General features: G+C 41.6%; 1 protein-coding gene across 6 annotated transcripts in view; it reads right to left on the reverse strand.

Annotated features, from left to right (window-relative positions):
• Positions 1–21,076, reverse strand: part of phf6 (PHD finger protein 6) — a 117,120-nt gene extending 96,044 nt beyond the window's left edge. For 2 of the 6 annotated variants that reach the window (XM_073057731.1, XM_073057725.1), the window contains exons 1-2: positions 21,001–21,076; positions 15,985–16,024 (exon numbers count right to left, since the gene is read on the reverse strand). The gene's annotated coding sequence lies outside the window, so the exon portion shown is untranslated. Of the gene's footprint in view, positions 1–7,069; positions 7,194–15,984; positions 16,025–21,000 lie in introns of those variants that run through there. The other 4 variants (XM_073057727.1, XM_073057728.1, XM_073057730.1 and 1 more) reach the window with 4 other exon arrangements.
• Positions 21,077–27,220: the final 6,144 nt, after the last annotated feature.

Genomic DNA, 27,220 nt, shown 5'->3' on the forward strand with positions numbered 1-27,220 from the left:
CAATTTATGGAAACTTACCTTTTAAATTAGTTAATGACTCTTTTATTTACTTAGGGATTAAAATCACAAAAAACCATAAAGACTTATTTAAGGTTAATTTTGTACCCTTAATTGATCAGATTAAATGCTTGTTTACTAAGTGGTCACCATTATCTTTATCTCTGATAGGTCGGATTAACACTATTAAGATGGTTATTTTACCCAAGTTTTTATATATTTTTCAAGCGGTACCAATTTTTATTCCAAAATCTTTTTTTACTAATGTTGATTCAAAAATTTCCTCATATATTTGGCAGAATAAAAATCCCAGATTAGGTAAAATATACTTATAGAAGGCAAAGAAGGAAGGTGGATTAGCATTGCCTAATTTTAGATTTTATTATTGGGCAGTTAATATCAGATATTTGATATGTTGGTTGAAAGATTGGGATGGATCTTTTAGCCCTCATTGGGTGAGCCTGGAAATTAAATCAGTACCAGGTTTTGCACTGGGTTCTATTTTGGGGACTTCTCTCCCTTATGCTCTTTCTAAATTGCCGAAACAAATTGACAACCCGATAGTTAAACATACTTTACGTATATGGTTTCAATTTCAGAAATTTTTTGGGTTGACTCAGTTTGTTTTAAATATTCCTATTGTATCCAATTGTTTTTTCCACCCTTCAATTATAGACCAAGCTTATTTGGCTTGGAAGACTAAAGGATTACTACGATTTTCTGATTTATTTTTGGATAATTGTTTTATGTCTTTTGAGCAATTATCTAATAAATATAATTTGCCTAGATTTCATTTTTTTAGATATTTACAGATTAGGAATTTTTAAAATACTGTACTTCCTACTTTTCCAAACTTTGTGTCTTCAGGCATTTTGGAGAATTTGTTTGAATTAAACCCCTTTCAGAAAGGGCTTATATCAAAACTTTATAATATAATTATGAAGATACGTTCAGAGCCCCTTTATAAGACAAAAAATGATTGGGAAAGAGAGCTTAACCTTATTATTCCTATTGAGAATTGGGATAAAATTCTTCAATTAGTTAATACATCCTCTATAATGTGCCAAACATTCATTAATACAGTTTAAGGTTGTACACAGGGCTCATATGTCCAAGGATAAATTGGCTCATTTTTATTCTTATATAAATCCTATTTGTGATAGATGTCAATCTGAAATAGCGTCTTTAACTCATATGTTCTGGTCGTGTCCGCTTTTGAAAAAATATTGGAAAGATATTTTTGATATTATCTCTGCGGTATTGAACATTGATTTACAACCCCATCCTATTACCACAATTTTTGGTTTACCAATGATGGACTCACTTCATTTATCTTCTTCCGCTTGTCGAATAATTGCATTTCTTACACTAATGGCTAGAAGATCTATTTTGTTGAATTGGAAGGAAATTAATCCTCCTACTGTATTTCATTGGTTTTCTCAAACTATGTTATGTTTAAATTTAGAAGTGGTGTATTTGACACTTCTACTAAATTTGAAAAGATATGGAGACCATTTATTCAACATTTTCATATGATGTAATAGGACCCTGTTCCAGGCCTATTTGATTTTCCAGTTTTGATTTCATATATGTCAAGAGGATCGGAGTTGACGACACTGATGATTTTGTATTTTTGTGAGATATTATAAACAGCCCTTTTTTTTTCTTTTTTCTTTTTTATTTTTTCTCTTTTTTGTTTTGTTCTTCTATTAGTTATTAAATTTTTAGATTAGTTTTTTTTTCATAATGATTTTTTTCTTTTTTCCTTTTTCTTATTTCTTTTATATTATGATACACCTAGGTTTGCCTTGTCTATTTGTATATTGTATCATTTACGATGTGGGAATACTCATTTATACTGTAATCATTGTTCTTGTAATCTTTTATAGTTAGTTGAAATATGTACGTTTGTAATCCTATTATCTATGTACCAATTTTATTTTGTTGTTATTAATAATGATAATAAAAAGATGGAAAAAGAAAGAAGTGGAGAGTGAGCAGTTTCAAGTTCCTAGGTGTCAAGATCTGAGGACCTAACTTGGTGCCAACATACTGATGCAGCTATAAAGGCAAGACAGTAACTATACTTCATTAGGAATTTGAAGAGATTTGGTATGTCAACAAAAACACTCAAACTTCTATAGATATACTGTGGAGAGCATTCTGACAGGCTGTATCACTGTCTGGTATGGGGGGGGGGGGGGGGGCTACTGCACAGGACCAAAGGAAGCTGCAGGGGGCTCGTAAATTTAGTCAGCTCTATATTGGGTACTAGCCTACAAAATACCCAGGACATCTTCAAGGAGCGGTGTCTCAGAAAGGCAGCATCCTTTATTAAGGACCTCCAGGACCCAGGGCATGCCCTTTTCTCACTGTTACCATCAAGTAGGAGGTACAGAAGCCTAAAGGCACACACTCAGTGATTCAGGAACAGCTTCTTCTCCTCTGCTATCCAATTCCTAAGTGGACATTAACCCTTTGGACACTACCTTACTTTTTTAATATACATTATTACTCATTTTTGGCACAATTTTAATCTATTCAATATATGTATACTGTAATTGATTTTCTTATTTTATGTTTTTTTCTTCTATATTATGTATTGCATTGAACTGCTGCTGCTAAATTCACAGATTTCACAACACATGCCAGTGATAATAAACATGATTCTGATACTTAAGGCACAAGTTGATAGTTTCCCGATCAGTTAGGGCATCAAAAGATATGGCAAAAAAGCAGGTGTATAGGGTTGAGTGGGATCTTGGATCAGCCGTGATGGAATAGTCAAATTCTGCTTTCATGTCTTATGGTCTTAGCCTTTCTGAGATACTGGGCCCAAAACTGTTGACAATACCCCAATTGCGGCCTGACTAGTGTCTTAAAAAACATCAGCATCATCTCCTTGGTTTTATATTCTATTCCCTTCGAAATAAATGACAACATTGCATTTGCGTTCTTTACCACAGACTCAATCTGTAAATTAACTTTCCGGCAGTCTTGCACCAGGACTCCCAAGTCCCTCTGCACCTCTGATGTTTGAACCTTCTCCCCATTTACATAATAGTCTGCACTATTGTTCCCTTTACCTAAATGCATCATATATTTCCCAACATTGTATTCCAAATGCCACTTTTTTTGCTCATTCTTCCAATTTGTCTAAGCCCAACTGCAATCGCATTGCTTCCTCAGCACTACCCACCCCTCCACCTATCTTCATATCATCCGCAAACTTTGCCACAAAGCCATCAATTCCATTATCGAAATCACTGACAATGTGAGAAGTAGTGGTTCCAATGCTGACCCCTGAGGAAGACCATTAATCACTGGTAACCAACCAGAAACGGCCCCTTTATTCCCACTCACTGCCTCCTGACTGCCAGGAGTCCTGTAACGTCACAGGATTTTATCTTGTTAAGCATCCTCATGTGTGGCACCTTATCAAATGTCATCTGAAAATCCAAGTAAAAGACATCCACTGCCTCTCCTTTATCCATCCTGCTTGTTAATTCCTCAGAAAACAGGCAAGATTTCCCTTTACAAAAACCATACTGACTTTGACTTATTTTATTAGCTACCAAGTACCCCAAAACCTCATCCTCAATAAAAGACCAACACTTTCCTAACCACTCAGGTTAGGTTAACTGGCCTATTATTTCCTTTATTTTGCCTTACTCCCTTCTAAGAGTGGAGTAACATTTGCAATTTTCCAGCTGCCTAGGACCGTGTCAGAATCAAGTGATTCTTTAAAGATGTAATGTATATTGATTTCAGCAAGACATTTGACAAGGTACCCCATATGCAAGGCTTATTGAGGAAGTAAGGAGGCATGAGATCCAAGATCCACTGCTTTGTGGATCCAGAGCTGGCTTGCCCACAGAAGGCAAAGTGTGATTGTAGTCATATTCTGCATGGAGGTCGGTGATTAGTGGTGTGCCTCAGGGATCTGTTCTGGGACCCCAGCGCTTCATGATTTTCATAAATGACCTGGATGCAGAAGTGGAGGATGGCTTAGTAAGTTTGCTGATGACACAAAGGTTGTAGGTGTTGTGGATAGTGTGGAGGGCTGTCAGATGTTACAGCGGGACATTGATAGGATGCAAAACTGGGCTGAGAAGTGGCAGATGGAGTTCAACCCAGATAAATGTGAGGTGGTTCATTTTGATAGCTGAAATATGATGGCAGGATATAGTATTAATGCTAAGACTCTTGGCAGTGTGGAGGATCAGAGAGATCTTGGGGTCCAAGTTCAAAGGACACAAAGCTGCTGCACAGGTTGACTCTGTGGTTCAGAAGGAATATGGTGCATTGGCCTTCATCAATCATGGGATTGATTTAAGAGGTGAGAGGTAATGTTGCAGCTATATAGGCCCCTAGTCAGATCCCACTTGGAGTACTGTACTCAGTTTTGGTTGCCTCACTACAGGAAGGACATGGAAACCACATAAAGGGTGCAAAGGAGATTTTCAAGGATGTTGCCTGGATTGGGGAGTATGCCTTATGAGAGTAGGTTGAGTGAACTCGGCCTTCTTTCCTTGGAGCGAAGGAGGATGAGAGGTGACCTGATGGAGGTGTATATGATGATGAGAGGCATTAATCATGTGGATAATCAGAGGCTTTTTCCCAAGGTTGAAATGACTAGCACGAGAGGGCACAGTTTTAAGGTGCTTGGAAGTAGGTATAGAGATGTTGGGGTAAGTTTTTTTTAAAAAAACACAGAGGGTGGTGAGTGCATGGAATGGGCTGCCAGCAACAGTGGTGGAGGTGGATATAATAGGATCTTTTAAGAGGTTCCTGGATAAGTACACAGAGCTCAGAAAAATAGTAACCCTAGGTGATTTCTAAGGTGAGGAAATGTTCGGCACAGCTTTGTGGGTCAAAGGGCCTGTATTGTGCAGTAGGTTTTCTATACTTCTCTCATGACTAATGCATTTGTTATCTCTTCAGCAACCTGGTTCAGGGATGTAGTCCTTCTGGTCCAAGTGACTTATCCATTTTAACACCTTTCAGTTTGCCTAGCACATTTTTACCTTTGTAATAGTAATGACACTTACTCCTGCTCCCTTATGCTCACGGACCTCTGACACACTGCAGCTGCCTTCCACAGTGAAGACTGATGCAAAGTACCAATAAGTTCACCTGCCATTTATTTCTCCCCCATTACCATCTCATCAGCAATTTCCAGTGGTCCAAAATCAGCTCTCACCTCCCTTTACATAACTGGAAAAAACTTCTAGTATCCTGCTTTATATTATTGGCTAGTTTGCCCTCATTATTTTTTTCCCTTATAGCTTTTTTCAGTTGCCCTTTGTTGGGGTTTAATAGCATCCCAACCATCCAACTTCCCACTCACTTTTGCTATATAATTAGCTCTTTCCTTGGCTTTTATGTATTCCTTAACTTCCCTTGTCAGCCACGGTTGCCTACCCCTGCCATTTGAGTACTACTACTTTTGTGGGATATATATACACATTGCACCTTGTGAACTATTCCCAAAAGCTTCAGCCATCTCTGCTCTGCCGCCATTCCTGCCAGTTTCCTCCTCCAAACTACCTGGGCAAGCACCTCTCTTGTGACTCTGTAATTCTCTTTATTCCAATGCAATACTGATACATGTGACTTGTGCTTCTCCTTCCCAAAATGCAGTAAGAATTCAATCATATTACGATCACAGCCTCCTAAGAGTTCCTTTACATTAAGCTCACTAGATGGCCTTTCCCCGAGTAGACTCAAGCACAAGCTACTCTAAAAATCCACCTTGCAGTCATTCATTAAATTCTGTCTCTCACAGTCCAACACCAATGTGATTTACCCAATCTCCTTGTATACTGAAGTATCCCGTTACCATTGTGACATTACCCTTATTACATGCCTTTTTCAGCTCCCTTTGCAATCTCAACCCCCATCTTGTCTATTTGGAGGCCTATACGATTCCCAAAATGGTTTTTCTACCCTTGCGGTTCAATTCCACCCACAAAGATTTGAAATTCTCTGTCCCTGTCATCTTTTTCTAAAGATGTAATTTATATCTCTTACCAATAATGCCACACCACCACCTATGTCTTCCTTTCTGTCAACACAAATTATATCCTTTGATGTTAAGCTTTCTTTCCACCACAACTCACTGAAGCCCATAACGTCATACCAACCAATCTCTAATCGTGCCACGAATTTGTCCACCTTATTCCAAATGCTGCTTGCATTTAAATACAGCACCTTCAGTCCTGCATTCTTTGCCCTTTTGAATTTTGCCTCTGTGATACAATTTAACTCTTTGCTCTGTTCTGCATTTGTATCCGATCATTGGCTTGTCCTTCCTCACATTCATGTTACACTCATCATCTACTTAACTCTGCTGGCTCATCCTCAGCTCTATCATACTGGTTCTCATTCCCCTGCCATAAACCATATTTAAACCATTCCCAACAGCTCTAGCAAACCTGCCAACGAGAATTTTGGTCCCCCTCAGATTCAAGTGCAACCCGTCCCTTTTGTACAGCTCATACCTGCCCCAGAAGAGGTCCCAATTATCTAGAAATCTGAATCTCCGCCCTGCTTCAATTCTTCAGCCATGCATTTATCCATCACCTCATTCTAATCCTGTCCTCACTGTTGCATGGCACAGGCAGCAATCCCGAGATTACCACCCTTGAGGGCCTGCTTTTTAGCTTCTTCCCAACTCCGAATTGTTTTCAGGACCTCCTCCCTTTTTCTACCCGTGTCATTGATACCAATATATACCATACTTCTGGCTGCTCACCCTCCCTTTTCAGGATATCGTTGATGCATTCAGAAATATTGTGGACGCTGGTTCTTTTTTGCGTCTATAGCATCGCCTATCTGACCTTCTAATTATGGAGTCCCCTATTACTGCGACCATCCTCTTCAGCTCCCTACCCTTCTGAGCCAATGGGCCAGACTCATTACTAGAGGCATGGCTGCTGTTAGTTCCTTCAGGTAGGGTTCTCTAATGTGTTGTCATTGGAGAGAGTCCAGAGAGGGTTCATGAGGATGATACTGGGAATGAACGGGTTAACATACAAGAAGCATTTGGCAGCTTTGGGCCTGTACTCACTGGAATTTAGAAGAATGCACGGGGATTTCATTGAAACCAACCGAATGATCAAAGGACTACATAAGGTGGATGTGGAGAGGATGTTTCTTCAGGTGGGCCAAAGCCTCAAAATTGAGGGGCAATCCTTTAGAATAAAAGAGGAACTTTTTAGTCAAAGAGTAGTGAATCTATGGAATTCTCTGCCACAGGCAGCGGTGGATGCCGAGGTAAACTTAAAGCGACAGTAAATAATTTCCTAATTGGTCAGAGCATCAAAGGTTATGGCGAGAATGCAGGTGTAGGGGGTTGAGTGGAAGCCGGAATCAGCTATGATAGAGTTCCTTTTGTCCTAACCTACCACCCTACAAGCCTCTGCATCCAACACAACATTCTCCACAAATTCCGTCATCAACAGGATCCTACCTCATCTTTACCTCCCTCCCACTCTGCTTTCCTCAGGAATTCCTTTGTCTATTTGTCCCTCCATGAAAGCAACAGAAATGCTACACCTGCCCATTCACCTCCCTTACCCCCATTCAGGGCTGCTAACAGTCTTTCCAGGTGAGGCAGCACTTCACTTTCCAATTCGTTGGGGTCATTTATTGTACTGGTGCTCGCGATGCAGCCTCCTCTACATTGATAAGACCACACATGAATTGGGGGACCACTTTGTCAAGCACCTTCACTCCATTGTCAAAAGCAGAATTTCCCTTTGGCCAACCTTTCTCCATTCCCCTTTTGACGCAATGAAGCTGCCCTCAGAGTGAAGGAATAACACTTCATATTCTGTCTAGATAACGTCCAACCTAATGAAATGAGTGTAGATTTCTCCTGTTATTTTTTCCCCTCCCTCTTCTATTCCTAATCTGGCCTCATACCCCTTCTCCTCACCTGCCTATCACCTACCCCTTGGTGCCCCTCCTTCTTCCATGGTCCACTCTCCTCTATCAGATTCCTTCTTCTCCAACCTTTTCCATTCCCACCCACCTTGCTTCAGCTGTCACCTTCTAGTTCGTTGTCCTTCCCATCACTCCACCATTTTATTCTGGTGTCTTTCCCCTTCCTTGTGAGTCCTGAAGAAGCTTGGCTTGAAAAATTAACCATTTATTCATTTCCAAAGATACTGCAACACCTGCTGAGTTCCTCCAGCATTTTGTGTGCATTGTTCTGGATTACCAACATTTGCAGAATCTCTTGTGTTTACAAGTCCTATACTGGTTTGGCTTTCCAAATTGAATAACTGTATTGAAATCTATTTACCATCCACTTTACATTTTCTATCTAATCAAGATACCCTGTAATCTGCAAAACTTTCTTCACTATCAACAACACCTCTGTGACATACACAAACTTACTGACCAAGCCTTGTTCATTCACATCAATTGCATAAACAACTAATAACAAAGACCAACTACTGCACTAGTCACCACCTCCATACTGAGAAGCAACCTTCAACCTGCTTCCAAAATCCAAGCCAATTGAGACCAAATAACTAACCCACCCTAGAAACAATGGGACCTAACCTACCAGACAGCTTGCAATGCAGCAGCATCTGGAAGGCTCAAATTATTAACTCCCTCAGTCGTACCTTCTTTTGGTTACTTTAAAAGTAACCAAAAATTTAAAAGATTCATCAAAGTTATTCTGACTCCTTCCAATTACAAATATTGTATCCAAAAGTTGGTAGATCCTGTCCCTCAGAATTCTCTCCAGTAACTTGCTCACCATTGATGTCAGGCTGACTGGCTATAGGTTCCCCAGATTGTCTTTTTCTACCCTTCTTTAAAAAGTGGAATGACTTTGGCATCTTCCTGTCTTCAGGAACTTCACCAGCAACTGATGAAACAAGTATCTCCAAACATCTCCACAATGTCCTCTATGGACTCCCAAAACATCTGAGGATGCACTTGCTCAGGCTGCCGCAATTTATTCACCTTACTACAAATAAAGCTATAGAAGTATTTCCTCTGTGGTTATATGTTGATCAGAGATAGTGTCACAGCTACAGGAAAAGAGGAATTCATGGAGGGATTGTCTACCAAGTCTCTCTGGGTGGAAGTTAGGAACAGGAAGAGGGTCAATAATTCTACTGGTTTTTTTTATATAGACCACCCAATAGTAACAGGGTTGTTGTGGTGGGAAATTTTAATTTCCCAAATATTGATTGGCATCTCCAGGGTTTAAATGGGTTAGAGTTTGTTAGGTGTGTTCAGTAAGGTTTCCTGACACAATATGTAGATAAGCCTACAGGAGAGGCTGTGCTTGATCTGGTATTGGGAAATGAACCTGGTCAGGTGTCAGGTCTCTCAATAGGAGAACATTTTGGAGATAGTGATCATAATTCTTTCTCCTTTGCCATAGCATTGGAGAGAGATAAGAACAGACAAGTTAGGAAAGTGTTTAATTCAAGTAAGGGGAAATATAAAGCTATCAGGCAGGAACTTGGATCTATAAATTGGGAACGGATGTTCTCGGGGAAATGTATGGCAGAAATGTCGCAAATGTTCAGGGGATATTTGCGTGATGTTCTGCATAGGTACGTTCCAATGAGACAGGGAAAGGAACCATGGTGTACAAACGATGTTGAAAATCTAGTCAAGAGGAAAAGAAAAGCTTACGAAAGGTTCAAAATACTAGGTAATGATAGAGATCTAGAAAATTATAAGGCTAGCAGGAAGGAGCTCAAGAATTAAATTAGGAGAGCTAAACTGGGCCATGAGAAGGCCTTGGCGAGCAGGATTAAGGAAAACCCCAGGCATTCTACAAGTATGCGAAGAGCAAGAGGATAAGACGTGAGAGAATAGGACCAAATAAAGTGTGACAGTGTAAAAGTGTGTATGGAACCGGAGATGATAGCAGAGGTACTTAATGAGTACTTTGCTTCAGTATTCACTACAGAAAAGGGCTTTGGAGATTGCAGGAATGACTTACAGCGGACTGAAAAGCTTGAGCATATAGATAGCCCAGGAAATTTATAGACCAGTGAGTCTTACTTCACTGGTTGCTAAGTTGATGGAGAAGATCCTGAGAGACAGGATTTATGAACATTTGGAGAGGCATAATATGATTAGGAATACAGTTGTCCCTCCTTATCCGCGAGGGATTTGTTCTGGGACCCCTTGCAGATACCAAAAAAGGCAGACGCTCAAGTCCCTTATTCAACCTGTCTCAATGCAGTGGATCTTAGGACCCAGCAGAATCCCAGACCTTATTTAACCTCTCTCAGTGCCGTGGACATTAGGACCCTGCAGCCGAGCTCTGAATGTGTTTCTGTTCACAAAAATAATCACGATCACGATTGAAAAGAAAGTGAAAATAATAAAGCGATCGGAAAAAGGTGAAACGCCATCGGTCATTGGAAAAGGGTTAGGCGACAGTCGGTTAACGATCCAAACAATTTTAAAGGATAAAGTGGGAAAGGCCGTGCCCCAATGAAAGCTACAATTATTACTAAGCAACGCAGTGGTTTAATTATTGGGCTTTGGGGTTTTCGGGTTTTGATCCTCCACATCAACCAGGCATGGAAGGAGAGCGTGCTCTGAAGTGGTCTGTCACCAGATCGAACTCAGGAACTTCCTGAGCCCAGCGCTGAAACATATGTTCATAAGTGTTTTATATGCATAGAAAGGTAAAATATATACTATATACTAAGACAAACGTTTTACTAACTGACGCTAAATAATACCAGATGTACCTGTTCCGACTTACACAGTAAGAGAACCTCTGATTTTTTTTTTTATCCCAATCCACAGTAACCCATGCACTTCCTCCCGCATACTTTAAATCATCTCTAGATTACTTAGAATACCTAATACAATGTAAATACTATGTAAACTAGTTGTTATACTACATTGTTTGGGGAATAATGACAAGGAAAAAAAAAGTCTGTACATGCTCGAACAACAAGTGCCGGAAGAGCACTTCCGGGTTTTCTCGATTCGTGGTTGGTTGAATTCGTGCATGCGGAACTCCCGGATAAGGAGGGCCGACTGTAGTCAGCATGGCTTTGTCAAAGGCAGGTCATCCCTTATGAGCCTGATTGAATTTTTTGAGGAAGTGACTAAACACATTGATAAAGGAAGAGCAATAGATGTAGTGTATATAGATTTCAGCAAGGCTTTTGATAAGGTACCCCATGCAAGACTTATTGAGAAAGTAAGAACAGACAGACACATACTTTATTGATACCGAGGGAAATTGGGTTTCGTTACAGTTGCACCAACCAAGAATGGTGTAGAAATATACAATATAAAACCACAAATAAGTAAATTATTCCAGGTGGAAATAATTCCAGGACCAGCCTATTGGCTCAGGGTGTCTGACACTCCGAGGCAGGAGTTGTAAAGTTTGATGGCCACGGGCAGGAATGACTTCCTACGACGCTCAGTGTTGCATCTCGGTGGAATCAGTCTCTGGCTGAACTTACTCCTGTGCCTAACCAGTACATTATGGAGTGGATGGGAGACATTGTCCAAGATGGCATACAACTTGGACAGCATCCTCTTTTCAGACACCACCATCAGAGAGTCCAGTTCCACCCCCACAACATTACTGGCCTTACGAATGAGTTTGTTGATTCTGTTGGTGTCAGCTACCCTCAGCCTGCTGCTGCAGCACACAACAGCAAACATGATAGCACTGGCCACCACAGACTCGTAGAACATCCTCAGCATCGTCCGGCAGATGTTAAAGGACATCAGTCTCCTCAGGAAGTAGAGATGGCTCTGACCCTTCTTGTAGACAGCCTCAGTGTTCTTTGACCAGTCCAGTTTATTGTCAATTCGTATCCCCAAGTATTTGTAATCCTCTACCATGTCCACAGTGACCCCTTGGATGGAAACAGGGGTCGCCGGTGCCTTAGCCCTCCTCAGGTCCACCACCAGCTCCTTAGCATGGGATCCAAGGGGACCTTGCTTTGTGGATCCAGAATTGACTTGCTCAGGAAGGCAAAGAGTGGTTGTAGACAGTTAATATTCTGCATGGAGATCGGTGGCTAGTGGTGTACCTCAGGGATCCATTCTGGGAACCCTTCTCTTCGTGGTTTTTAGAAATGACCTGGATAAAGAAGTGCTGATGACACAAAGGTTGTAGGTGTTGTGGATAGTGTGCAAAGCTGTCAAAGGTTACAGCGGGACGTCAATAGGATGCACAACTGGGCTCAGAAGTGGCAGATGAAGTTCAACCCAGATAAATGTGAGGTGGTTCATTTTGGTAGGTCTATAGAGAGGGTGCAGTGAAGATTTACAAGGATGTTGCCTGGATTGGAGAGTGTGCCTTATGAGAGTAGGTTGACTGAACTTGGCCTTTTCTCCTTGGAGCGAAGGATAAGAGGTAACCATAGTCAGAGGCTTTTTCCCCAGGGCTGAAATGGCTAACACGAGAGGGCACAGCTTTAAGGTGCTTGAAAGTAGGTACAGAGGAGATGTCAATGGGCAAGTATTTTTGCACAGAGGGTGGTGAGTGCGTGGAATGGGCTGCCGGTGACGGGGGAGGATATGATAGGGTCTTTTAAGAGATTCCTGGATAGATACATGGAGCTCAGAAAAAGAGGGCTATGGGTAACTTAAGTATTTTCTAAAAATAAGTACACGTTCGGCACAGCATCATGAGCCGAAGGGCCTGTATTGTGCTGTAGGTTTTCTGTTTCTATTATATGAATGACTCCCAAAACATCTCTACTTTTTTTTTCCTTGCCTCTTGAGCAACCAGGATTTCCTCCTCAGTAAACAGAGGAAAAATACTGGATAAGAATCACAATCTCCTACAACTCAAACAGAGGCAATCCTGTTCTCTGAGAGGACCTTCACTCTCCATGGACATGCTTTTACTTTTAATATAGTTCTAGATCCACTAGATTTTCATTAAACTCGCATGCTAGATCAACTGCATTCCATTCCTGCCCTCCTGATTTCCCTTAAGTGTAATCTTCTTCATTTCATTGGCATCAAGGGATTCACTCATCCCTAACCATGTATCACAGGTAAGGCCCTCCCCTCCTCAAAGTATATCTACCAAGAGTGCTGTCACAGGAAACCAGCATCCATCCTCAGGGACTACCACTACCCAAGTCACCCTCTCTTCCTGCTACTGCTATCAGGAAAAAGGTACAGAAGCCTCAGAACTCACACTACCTGGTTCAAGATCAGTAATTACCCCTCAGCCATCAGTGGGAAAAACTTCATTCAAATCACTTGCCCCATCACAGAACTATTCCCACCATCAATGGACTCACTTTCAAGAACACTTCATCTCATATTCTCAATATCTATTGCTTATTTATTGTACTTATTTATTGTACTTAATATTGTATTTTCACAGTTTGGTGTTTTTTGCACATTGGTTGTTTGTCCATCCTGTTGGGTGCAGTCTTTCATTGATTCTATTATGACTCTTGGATTTATTGATTATGACCGCAAGAAAATGATTTGCATATTGTATATGGTGACATACATGTACTTTAATAAACATACCACCAAGAAACGCAGTGCTATTAATTAAACTAACTCTCAAAAACTGCTCAACAGATTAGTCAAAAAATTAACCCATAATAAACACAAGATGACATTCTTTTACAAATGAAACACCCAAAACATTCATTCTTTCCATTACTGGCACACCAAGGCTATAGTTTGTGCAATCTATAAAATGCTTTGGCTACTCCAATGGCATTTCACAAATCAGCTTGGATATACAAGCAACACACAAAATTCTGGAGGAACTCAACAGACCAGGCAGCATCTATGGAAGAAAGTACATTCAACGTTTCGGGCAGAGACTCTTCAGCAGGACTGAAGAAAAGATGAGGAGTAGATTTAAAAGGTGGAGGAGGGGAGAGAAAAACACAAGATGATAGGTAAAACCCATCCGAGGGGGAGGGATGAAGTAAATAGCTCAGAAGGTGATTGGTGAGAGATACAAGGCTGGAGAAGGGGGAGTCTGATAAATTAGGGCCTTGGAAGAAAGAAAAGGGGGAGGAGCACCAGAGGGAGGCAATGGGCAGGCAAGGAGATAAGGTGAGAGAAGGAAAAGAGGATGGGGACTGGTGAAGGAGAGGACAGGTGGGGTGGGGGGAAGCAGGCACATTACCAGAAGTTGGGAGAAATTTATGTTCCTGCCAGCAGGCTGGAGACTACCCAGATAAAAGAAAGGTCTTGTTCCTCTAACCTGAGCATGGCCTCATCACAGCAGTAGAAGATGCCGTGGATTAACACATCAGAATGAGAATGGGAAGTGGAATTAAAATGGGTGGCAACTAGGAGATCCCGCTTCTACTGGCGAACGGAGCATAGCTGCCAGCAAAACAGCCTCCCAATCTACATCCAGTCTCACCAATATACAGGAGGCCACACTGGGAGCACCGGTGACATTTCACTTGCAAGTCTGTTGGGGTCATATACTATGTCCAGTGGTCACCCATTTTAATTCCAGCTATTGTTTGGAGGACTGTATACAACTGCCACCAGTGTCCTTTTACTTAACTCAACCCAGAAGGATTCAACACATAAAATTCTGGAGGAATTCAGCATTTTGTGTGTGTTGCTTGGATATCCAGCGTCTGCAGATTCTCTCATTTGTGAATCCAGCGCAAGTGATGGATTTGGATTTGATTTCAACATTTAAGAGAAATTTGGATAGGTACATGGATGGAAGGGGTATAGAGGTCAATGAGACTACGCAAGTAATATTTCAGCACAGAATAGATGGGCCGAAGCTCCTGCTTCTGTGCTGTAGTGTTCTATGACTGAATCATGTGGCAGCACACAACTGTAAAAAGCACGTAGACACAGTCAAGAGATTCAGTTGTTCAAACCAAACATCAGGATGTGGAAGAAATGTGACTTTGAGCATGGGAAGATTGCTGGTCACAAATTAGGTGTTTTGAGCATCTCAGAAACTCTCATGGGATTTTCACACATTGTCTCTAGAGTTTACAGAGAACAGTGAGAAAAACACAAAAAAAAATCCAGTGAGCAGTTTTATGGGTGAAAATTTCTTGGTAATGAGAGATCAGAGGAAAATGTTTCAAGCTGACAGGAAAGCAACAGTAACTCAAACAACCACACATTACAAGTGATGTGCAGAAGAGCATTTCTGAATGCACAATACATTGAATCTTGAAGTGAAGTGAAAGTAGCAGAAGACCATACCAGGTTTCACTCCCTGTATCTAATGAAGTGGTCACTGCAGAAATATTGCCATTCCTCATCATAGCTGGGTACAAACTTTGGAACCAATACCCATCAGCATTGTGGAGCCGAGACTATAGCAATTCAGATAACTCACCAACACCTTTAAGTGTTCTGTTATGTGTTGTTCTGCCAAGCATCATGGTCATGCTATGGTCTTATGGACACTGGAATGTGTGGTGATACTTGCAGGATGCCCCCAGCACACCTTCAGGTGTGTTGGTCATTCACGACGTTTCGATGTACAAATGATAAATAAACTTGAATCATTAAATCTAATTTGCAATTGTCAATAAATATTTACAAAGAAAAACACCCACATTCTAGTGGTTGTTAATCTCCAGTTCTAAAGCTTCCCCACTGATTATTGTAAATGGGTAGCACACAAAATGCCAGAGGAACTTATCAGGTTAGGCTGTATCTATGGTTAAGAACAGAGTTGACAACTCAGGCTGAGGCACTTCATCAGTACTGTCCTGATGAAGGGGCTTGGCCCAAAACATCGACTGCTTATTTCCCTCCATAAATGCTGCCAGTTCCTCTAGCATTTTGCACATGTTACTCTGGATTTCCAGCATCTGCAGAATCTCATTTTTATTTATTGTAAATGGCACATTTTTGCCCCATTTTCTCCTTCACCCTTTTGTGAAAAGGACTAATATATGCAATCCTCCTGTTCTGACAGAATTTTACACTCATTCCAAACTAGCACAACTTACCGATCTATCAACATATAAGAGCACTACTTACCCACTAGATAATCTCAAGCAGAATTGTCAGCTATTTTCAACTGAAAAATAAATAAGGCAGCTGTTACTTTGACAAATATCCAACACTGTAATACAGAAACAAGCTCATTGGCCTGCTACATCTGCCCATATACCCAACCCCATTAGATCAGAATCCTTCTATACAGTGCCAATTTTAATTGCCTGTCTTAATGTGTCTTATTTTCTATAAACATCTTCTCTACTTGACTTCCCAAAGTACATCACTTTGAACTTGTTGGGATTAAACACCATTTGCCATCACTTTGCCTCATTTTGCATTTGATCGATATCCTTCTATAACCTTAGACAATCTTCCCGCTATCCACAACACCACCAGTTTTGGTGTCACCTGCAAACTTAATCATACCTTCAACACTGGCATCCAAGTTGTGAATAAACAATTACAAACAAGGGCTCCAGCGCAGATCCTTGTAGTACACCACTGGTTCGTACTCCTAATAGAAAAGCAAGCTTCCACCAACACCCACTACCTATCATCAAGCCAGTTTTAGGTCCTATTAGCAACGTCACCTTCAATTCCACATGCCAGTTTCAAAGAGCATAGAAACAGAGCCATTCAGCCCACCAATCCATATCAACCGGAAAGCACATATCCCTATACGAACCCCATTTTCATGCCCTCACCTGCACCCTTCTGTCTAGGTCAGTGGTCCCCAACCACTGGGCCGCGGACCGGTGGTTGGGGACCACTGGTCTAGGCAACTCAAGTGCTCATCTCTAGACAAGTAATGTCCTCACTGATACTGTTTCTACTACACTCCAGGGCAGTGTATTCCAAATAGCTCCCACCAAATCTTCTCTACATTTCTTACCCCTTACTCTAAATCTGTGCCAGCAGGCAGACATACTTTATTGATGCCGAGGGAAATTGGGTTTCATTACAGCTGCACCAACCAAGGATAGTGAAGAAATATAGCAATATAAAACCATAAATAATTAAATAATAATAAGTTAATCATGCCAAGCGGAAATAAGTCCAGGACCAGCCTATTGGCTCAGGGTGTCTGACACCCCAAGGGAGCAGCTTTGCTAATACTACTCAGGAAGGTTTGAACAAGAGTGAGAGGGAGTTGGAACCAGAGGAACAGGTGATGTGATTGACAAGGTAGAGGTTAAGTCAATTAAGTGTAATAACAAAAACAAACAAATGCAAGTCAATGGACACAACAGGGATGATGGTCTAAAGTGTATAGACAAATGAGTTTAGAGCTTGCATTAGGACATGGATCAATAATGCAGAATGCCAATGCAGAAATGTGGTTAAGGACAGAATGGCAACTCAGTGATCCAGGGTACAAACCTTTCAGATGTGACAGAGAAAGATGGTGAGAGAATTGCATGAACTGATCAGGTAGATCACCACGAGCAGAGAGAAAACATCTGCAAGAGTTCATATAGCAAAAGCATACGGATAAAAATTGGGAATAAGGTGCCACCACTACAATAGTTATAACATAGTCCTCTCAATAGCCAGAAAGAGCAACAAGAACAAACATGCAGGCCGATCCTGGAAGGAGGCAAAAACAATAAGGTTCTTGCAGAGAGCTATATTAACTTCTGCAATATTGACAAGGACTCCCTTAGTGCTAGGGGCTGCAATGGGCCAGAATTTGTTTGATGCATCTGGGAGGATTACTTGAAACAGCAGAAAGTCCATCTTGAGATGGATACAATACTTGATGTTGGAGAATGAGTTTGGCCATGTGATCAATGTTTCAATGGGAGATTAGTCAAATCAGCAAGTATAATTCTGTAAATTTTAGGATGGTTACAGATAAGCAGATGCAAGCACTAAATAGCAGGAAGGCGAATTACAAAATTATTATGCAGGAAATGGAGAAAGGAAAATGGGGGTGCTGCTTGAGGGAAAACCCCACACTTTTAAATCAGCTGATTAGAGGTCAGCACGTTTCTGCAAGGATGATACATCAGGAGGTCAAGATTGGGGAAAGAGTAATAAACTTCCAGGTCGAAGACAGCTACCCAACATACTTAATTTTTCCACCAATTTCTGTTTTTCTTGCAAATTTCAAAAATTGGCTCTTCAGATGAAGTAGCTGCCACAAGAACCTACAGTAAAATTACTGATATGCCCTGGAGTTTACAAGAATGATAGACCTCATTGGGGTTTAGATGCTGAAATGTTTAGATCTTGGTAAGATGTCTTAAACCAGGTAGTATTAATCTCAGACCAAGTCATCCATTTTCGTCAGAAATGAAGTCCTTTCTCGAGGCTGTAAATCTTTAAAATTTTCCACTTCCAAAAAAATACCCTCATGTCTATAGTGACAGCATAATCAACTAATTTAATAGCCAGGCAGGAAAAGGGATGAGCCACATAAAGGAGGGCCAAAAAAAGGCAAGCAGGATTATGCAGAACCCCAAAATCAGGAGCGTGACTCATTAGGGAAAGTGCAACTTTACTCAAAGACAATGATGAAATTTATGTATGCAGTCGAAGGAAGTGAGCAAGTCTTCAATGAATACTTTGCATCAGTATTCACCAAGGACATGGACGATGGAAAGATTAGGGAGAGGATCATTCATATTCAGGGGTACATTGACATTATGATGGCAGAGATTACCCTCCCCTTAACAGAGATTGTTGTCTATTCTCCAGTCTTCTGCTCTTTGCATAATGTTATTCCACTGAATGGGGACAACATGAACAAACCAGGAATTATAAGGAAAATTATTGAAGATTTTTGAGACAACATTTATTCGCATTACTCAAATCATGGGATAGTCAATAAGAATGATGACAGGAACTTGATCAGCTGGGTAGGTCTATGGTATGGCTAATGAAGATTAGCCGAGGTAAGTGAGACATGTTGCATTTTGGAAAGTCATATCAAGGTAGGACTTTCACTATGAATAGCAAGGCTCTGGGGAGTGTTGCAAAACAGAAGGGGCTTGCAGTTCAGGCACACAGTTCTCTGAAAGTGCAGTCACAGGTAGACATGGCAGTGAAGGTGGCTTTGGCATGTTGACTTTATTAGAAGTTGTGAGGTGATGTTGCAGTTGTAAAGGACATTAAGTGAGGCTCCATTTGGAACATTGTTAGTTTGAGGAACCAGCTATAAGAGAGATTATATTAAACTGGAAAAGCAGAGGGTGGTAAGTATATAGTTACCAAAAGAAATTGAGGATTATTCTCCCAGGCGTGACAGAGGCAAGTGCTTGAAGAACCAACATAAATAACTGCTTAAGAAGTGTTTTGAGTCTATGAATAACAATTACTCAATTAAAACAAATGCAACGGATATGGCTAATGAGAAAATCTGCAGAACCTAGAAATCCAAATAACACATACAAAATGCTGGAGGAATTCAGCAGGCCAGGCAGCAGCTATGGAAAAAAGTGAACAGTTGATGTTTTGGGCAGAGATGCTTCAGAATGGATGAAGCGTCTCAGCCCGAAACGAAGGTTTACTCTTTTCCATAGATGCTACCTGGCTTGCCAAGTTCCGCTAACATTTTGTGTGTGTTGCAATGGATATTACAGATATTTCAGTATTGTTAATAAAATCAGGGGCCCAAGCAAAAAGGAGTGGACAATTAAAACTTAATTGGTTAAAAAAGCAATAAATTGAAGGAGGATGAATTTCTCATCCGATTGCTGGAATAGTGGCAAAGATTATGTGCCATCTGATGATATTAGAACATATTAGATATGTTGAAACTAAAGGACCATGAATCATGCCAGCAATGTTAGAGGTGGGCAGTATCTCTAACATTGTTGGAAAGAGAATGAATTCAGAAAGAAGCCAGGTTGAAAATAGTTCAAATGATTTAACAAAATTGTTTTAATAGATATTATGGAATTTTTTAAAAAGATTAACAAGTTGTTTAAAGTATGAACCTGGACCCCAGAAAACAGAATGATTAATAGAACACGAGGTGGTCCATTGAATCAATCTGTTCCAATTTTTTGTGGCACGTCCCCCAGCTTTTCCACCACATTTTTCAACTCTTCAACTTCCTTTTAATACCCCTATCGACTCTACTTCCACCATTTTCACATGCAACAAGTTCCACGTCCTAACCAAGCTCCAGTAATAAAAAACAGCTCTTTGCAATTTGCTAAAATTCTTTACCTTCCACTTAGGATCTGTTTCCTCGCCTTTGAACCAAAGAATCGCAGATTTTACTCAATCTGATCAAACTATTACATCTTATACACCTCAATCAAATCTCATCTCTGCCTTCTTAACTCCAAGCGGAACATACACAGAAGCAACGCGATTATACTAAACGCACAATCATCAGTTTCAATGACTTATAAATCTTTAACTTTTCCATTCTGAAAGGTCACTGTAGACAACGTTGGGTCGTTTCTCCACATGCGTTGTCCGGCCTACCAGATATTTTCAGCTGATCTATATTTCTTTAGCTTTCAAGTAATTGGTTTTGACTCGGTGAAGCGAGGCCATGAAGAATAAAAACTTGGTCAAAGGGTGGAGACGAAAAGCTTTAGTGAAGGGAAACAGTACTCCATCTCCAGCCGCCGGAGGACAAGGTGCCCAGTGAGGGGGAACGAGAAAGGTCAGGAAGCTGAAGAGGGAGAGAGGGAGAGGACTTCGGAGAGCTAGAGAGTGCAAAAACACACCGGCTGCAGACAAGAGAAATAGCCGTCCGGTGCGGGATCAGGCCGGATGGCTCGGGTTTGGCCAAGCTCCAACCTATAAAGCCGAACCAAAAACTCCGACCACCCAGGTCAACACGAGGATTAGGGTCAGAAAAGAAGAGCCGCTACAATCCGAGCAGCCACCCTGTCACTGAAAAGAACCGAAACGAAATCTCGCGCCGACCCGGGGCAAACGAGGGGCCGTGGCGGCGGGAGCAAACCTATAAACCGGAAAAACGGAAGAACCCATTATGTAAACACAGAAGACTGGCACGAGAGATTCCCTCAAAGCAGCCCATGGCTTTGCTCGGCCCAGCCAGGCCCGGCCCGCCGACTCTCCCCTACTTACCGCCCGCGATCCGCTCTTATCCCGGGGCCCAGCTGCGCGCGCAACCAACCACTCAGCCTCGCGCGGGAACACGCTGTCCAACGTCATAACGTTTCGCGTGATTCCTGGGGGTGACGTCATGGCGTTTTGGGCGGGAGGTTGAGATGAAAAGTAAGGAATTTTATTTTCTCCCTTCGGTGGACAACGGAGCGGTTGTTGTCATTCTTACGCCGTTTTGGCGCAAAAAGGCCTTTGGGCTCATGGAGTCCGGACTGGCCTTCCCGGCTCTCAAAGTAAGTTTATTATCAAAGTACGCAGTACAACCCGGAGATTTATTTTCTACAACACACACAAAATGCTGGTGGAACACAGCAGGCCAGGCAGCATCTATAAGGAGAAGCTTTTTCTTGCTGGCATACACAGTAAATCCAAAAAACACAATAAAATCAATGAAAGACCACACCCAAGTGGACGGACAAACAACCAGTTCAAGTTTATTATCATTCACCCATACATGGATACAGTCAAACCGAACAGCTTTCCTCGATCCAGGGTGCAAAACACATTACCTTCAGACAGAGACTTTCAACCTGAGATCCACGGATCCTTCGGTTAACGTTAGGTGTCCTGGTGAAGGGTCTCGACTTGAAATGTCGGCTGTACTTTTTCCATAGATGCTGCCCGGCTTGCTGAGTTCCTCCAGCATTTTGTGTGTACTGCTTGGTTTCCAGTATCTGTAGATTTCCTCTCGTTAATGATAGGTGTCAATGGCATTTTTAAAAAAAACGTTGGGAACCTGTGCCATAAAGCCATACGACACAGGAGCAGAATTAGGCCATTAAGCTCATCCAGTCAGTTCTGCCTTTCCCTCTGAAACTTAAATTTCCCGATTTCTACTTGCAACCTTTCACACTCTGACGTATCAAGAACCTGTTAACGTCCACCTAAAATGCACTTAATGGCCTGAATTCCACAGCAGCCAGTGACAATAATAGTAGGTGCGGGAGTAGGCCATTCGGCCCTTCTAGCCAGCACCGCCATTCACTGTGATCATGGCTGATCATACACAATCAGTACCCCGTTCCTGCCCTCTCCCCATATCCCTTGACCCCGCTATCTATAAGAGCTCTATCTAACTCTCTCTTGAATGCATCCAGAGACTTGGCCTCCACTGCCTTCTGGGGCAGAGCATTCCACATGTCCACCACTCTCTGGGTGAAAAAGTTTGTCCGCATCTCTGTTCTAAATGGCCTACCCCTTATTCTTAAACTGTGCCCTCTAGTTCTGGACTCACCCATAAGTGGGAACATGCTTCCTGCCTCCAGTGTGTCCAATCCCTTTATAATCTTATATGTATGTTCTTATACTGTTCTTATATGATATAACAGTCTATCCAACACCGTTTCTTGCCTAATATAAATTTCCTTCAGTTCATCCTTTGCCCTGGTTCCTTTGGCCAGTATTACATCTGGGAGATTGTTTGTGTCTTCCCTAGTGAAGACAGATCCAAAGTACCTGTTCAACTCGTCTGCCATTTCCTTGTTCCCCATAATAAATTCACCCGTTTCTGTCTTCAATGGCCCAGTTTTGGTCTTAACTATTTTTTTTGCTATTCACATACCTAAAGAAGCTTTTACTATCCTTTATATTCTTGGCTAGTTTACCTTCGTACCTCATTTTTTCTTGGCGTATTGCCCTTTTTTGTTATCTTCTGTTGCTCTTTAAAAGCTTCCCAGTCCTCCAGTTTCCCGCTAATCTTTGCTATGTTATACTTCTCTTTTATTTTTATACTGCCCTTTACTTCCCTCGTCAGCCATGGCCGTCCCTTACTCCCCTTAGGATCTTACTTCCTCTTTGGAATGAACCGATCCTGCATCTTCTGCATTATTCCCAGAAATACCTGCCATTGTTGTTCCACTGTCTTCCCTGCTGGGGTATTGTTCCATTGAACTTTGGCCAGCTCCTCTCTCATAGCTCCATAGTTCCCTTTGTTCAACTGTAATACTGACACATCCGATTTTCCCTTCTCCTTCTCAAATTGTAGGTTAAAACATATTATATTATGGTCACTACCTCCTAATGGTTCCTTTACCTCGAGGTCCCTGATCAAATCCGGTTCATTGCACAACACTAAATCTAGAATTGCCTTCTCCCTGGCAGGCTCCAGTACAAGCTGTTCTAAGAATCCATCTCGGAGGCACTCCACAAACTCCCTTTCTTGGGGTCCAGTACCATTCTGAATCTCCCAGTCTATCTGCATGTTGAAATCCCCCATGACAACTGTATCATTACTTTTGCGACATGCCAATTTAAACTCTTCATTCAACTTTCACCCTACATCCAGACTGCTGTTTGGGGGCCTGTGGATAACTCCCATTAGGGTCTTTCTACCCTTAGAATTTCTCAGTTCTATCCATACTGACTCTCTATCCCCTGATTCTATGTCCCCCCTCGCAAGGAACTGAATATCATTCCTCACCAACAGAGCCATCCCACCCCCTCTGCCAGTCAGTCTGTCCTTTGGATAAGATGTATATCCTTGAATATTCATTTCCCAGGCCTTGTCCGCTTGAAGCCATGTCTCAGTTATTCCCACAACATCGTACTTGCCAATTTCCAACTGAGCCCCAAGCTCATCTACTTTATTCCTTACACTTCGTGCATTCATATATAATACTTTTAATTCGGTACTCCCCTCTCCTTTCATATCAATTCCTATTTCACTCCATGCTGTATGATCTCTTCTTGAGCTTTCTACTCCATTGATTCTGTTGTCCTTTTTAACTTTTCTTATTTTCACTTTCCCTTTAACTCCATCCTTATATTTCCAGTTCATCCCCTCCCCCCCACTACTGAGTTTAAACACATCCGTGTTGCAGTGGCAAACCTGTCTGCCAGAATGCTGGTCCCCTGCCTATTGAGGTGCAACCCGTCCCTTTTGTACAATTCATCCCTACCCCAAAACAGATCCCAGTGGTCCAAGAATGTAAATTCTTGCTTCCTGCACCAGTTCCTCGGCCACACATTCAGATCCATTATCTCCCTGTTCCTGCCCTCTCCAGCACAAGGAACTGGAAGCAAACCAGAGATAACCACCCTGGAAGTCCTGCTTTTCAGCCTTCTTCCGAGTTCTCTGAAGTCCCGCTGCAGAATGTCCTTCCTCTTCTTCCCGATGTCATGTGTGCCAACATGCACTACCACTTCCGGCTGTTCACCTTAACCCTTGAGGATTCCCTGCAATCAGTCCGTGATGTCCTGGATCCTAGCACCAGGGTGGCAGCACACCATCCTTAAATCTCGCCTGTTGCCACAGGAACCCCTTTCCGTACCTCTTACTATGGAGTCCCCTACTACCACGGCTCTTCCTGATGTCTGACTCCTCGGCTCTGCTTCTGCACCAATTTTCAGCTCGCAGACCTGTCCGCCTCTCAGACTGGCAGTATCTTCTGTCCTGACAGCTTCCAGGAAGGTGAACCTGTTTATGAGAGTTTACACCAATGAATTTCACAGTCACCAACCCGGCTGAAGAAATTACTCCTCATCTCCGTCCTAAATGGATGTCCCTCTATTCTGAGGCTGTGCCCTCTGACTCTAGATTCCTCCATATTATGAAACATCCTCTCCATATTCACCCCAACTAAGGTGAATTCAACATTCAATAAGATTCCACCTCATTCTTCTCAATTGCAGTGGGTACAAGCTCAGAGCCATCAAACACTCTTCATATGATAAGCCTTTCATTCCAGAATAATTTCTGTGAACCTTCTCCAATATCAGCACATACTTTCTCAGACAGAGGGCCCAAAACTGCTCACAATACTCTAAATGAGGCCTCACCAGAGCCTCATAAAGCCTCAGCATTACATCTTCATAACCATATAACAATTACAGCACGGAAACAGGCCATCTCGGCCCTTCTAGTCCGTGCCGAATGCTTACTCTCACCTAGTCCCACTGACCCGCACTCAGCCCATAACCCTCCATTCCTTTCCTGTCCATATACCTATCCAATTTTACTTTAAATGACAATACCAAACCTGCCTCTGCAACTTCTACTGGAAGCTCGTTCCACACAGCTACCACTCTCTGAGTAAAGAAATTCCCCCTCGTGTTACCCTTAAACTTTTGCCCCCTAACTCTCAACTCATGTCCTCTTGTTTGAATCTCCCGTACTCTCAATGGGAAAAGCCTATCCACGTCAACTCGATCTATCCCTCTCATTATTTTAAATACCTCTATCAAGTCCACCCTCAACCTTCTACGCTCCAAAGAATAAAGATCTAACTCATTCAATCTTTCCCTGTAACTTAGGTGCTGTAACCCAGGTAACATTCTAGTAAATCTTCTCTGTACTCTATTTTCTTAACATCTTTCCTATAATTTGGTGACCAGAACTGTACATGATACTCCAAATTTGGCCTTACCAATGCCTTGTACAATTTTAACATTACATCCCAACTCCTATACTCAATGCTCTGATTTATGAAAGGCCAACATACCAAAAGCTTTCTTCACCACCCTATCCACATGAGATTCCACCTTCAGGGAACTATGCACCATTATTCCTAGATCACTCTGTTCTACTGCATTCTTCAATGCCCTACCATTTACCATGTATGTCCTGTTTGGATTATTCCTACCAAAATGTAGCCCCTCATACTTATCAGCATTAAACTCCATCTGCCATCGTTCAGCCCACTCTTCTAACTGGCCAAAATCTCTCTGCAAGCTTTGAAAACCTACTTCATTATCCGCAACGCCACCTACCTTAGTATCATCTTCATACTTACTAATCTAATTTACCACCCCATCATCCAGATCATTAATGTATATGACAAACAAATTTGGACCCAGTACAGATCCCTGAGGCACTCCACTAGTCACTGGCCTCCAACCTGACAAACAGTTATCCACCACTACTCTCTGGCATCTCCCATCCAGCCACTGTTGAATCCATTTTACTACTTCAATATTAATACCTAACAATTGAACCTTTCTAACTAACATTCCGTGCGGAACTTTGTCAAAGGCCTTACTGAAGTTCATATAGACAACATCCACTGCTTTACTCTCATCAACTTTCCTCGTAACCTCTTCAAAAAATACAATAAGATTTGTCAAACATGACCTTCCACGCACAAATCCATGTTGACTGTTCCTAATTAGACCCTGTATATCAGATAATTACATATACCATCTCTAAGAATACTTTCCATTAATTTACCCACCACTGACATCAAACTGACAGGCCTATAATTGCTAGGTTTACTCTTAGAACCCTTTTTAAACATTGGAACCACATGAACAATACGCCAATCCTCCAGCACCATCCCTGTTTCTAATGACATTTGAAATATTTCTGTCAGAGCCCCTGCTATTTCTACACAAACCTCCCTCAAGGTCCTAGGGAATATCCTGTCAGGACCTAGAGATTTATCCACTTTTATATTCCTTAAAAGCGCTAGTACTTACTCCTCTTTAATTGTCATAGTTTCCATAACTTCCCTACTTATTTCCCTTACCTTACACAATTCAATATCCTTCTCCTTAGTGAATACCGAAGAAAAGAAATTGTTCAAAATCTCCCCCATCTCTTTCGGATCCACGCATAGCTGTCCACTCTGATTCTCTAAGGGACCAATTTTATCCCACACTATTCCTTTGCTATTAATATAACTGTAGAAACCCTTCAGATTTATTTTCACCTTACTTGCCAAACCAACCTCGTATCTTTTAGCTTTTCTAATTTCTTTCTTACTCTTTTTACATTCTTTATATTCCTCGAGCACCTCATTTACTCCATGCTGCCTGTATTTATTGTAGATATCTCTCTTTTTCCTAACCAAGTTTCCAATATTCCTCGAAAACCATGGCTCTCTCAAACTTCTAACCTTTCCTAATAGGAACATAAAGATTCTGTACCCTCAAAATTTCACCTTTAAATGACTGCCATTTCTCTATTACAACCTTTCCATAAAACAAATTGTCCCAATCCACTCCTTCTAAATCCTTTCGCATATCCTCAAAGTTAGCTTTTCTCCAATCAACAATCTCAACCCTTGGTCCAGTCCTATCCTTCTCCATAATTATATTGAAACTAATGGCATTGTGATCACTGGACCCGAAGTGCTCCCCAACACATACCTCCGTCACCTGACATATTTCATTCCCTAACAGAAGATCCAACACTGCCCCTTCTCTAGTTGGTACCTCTATGTTTTGCTGCAAAAAACTATCCTGC

This window comes from Hemitrygon akajei, chromosome 10 (assembly GCF_048418815.1).
Source record: "Hemitrygon akajei chromosome 10, sHemAka1.3, whole genome shotgun sequence".
In the NCBI taxonomy this organism is placed as follows: domain Eukaryota; kingdom Metazoa; phylum Chordata; class Chondrichthyes; order Myliobatiformes; family Dasyatidae; genus Hemitrygon; species Hemitrygon akajei.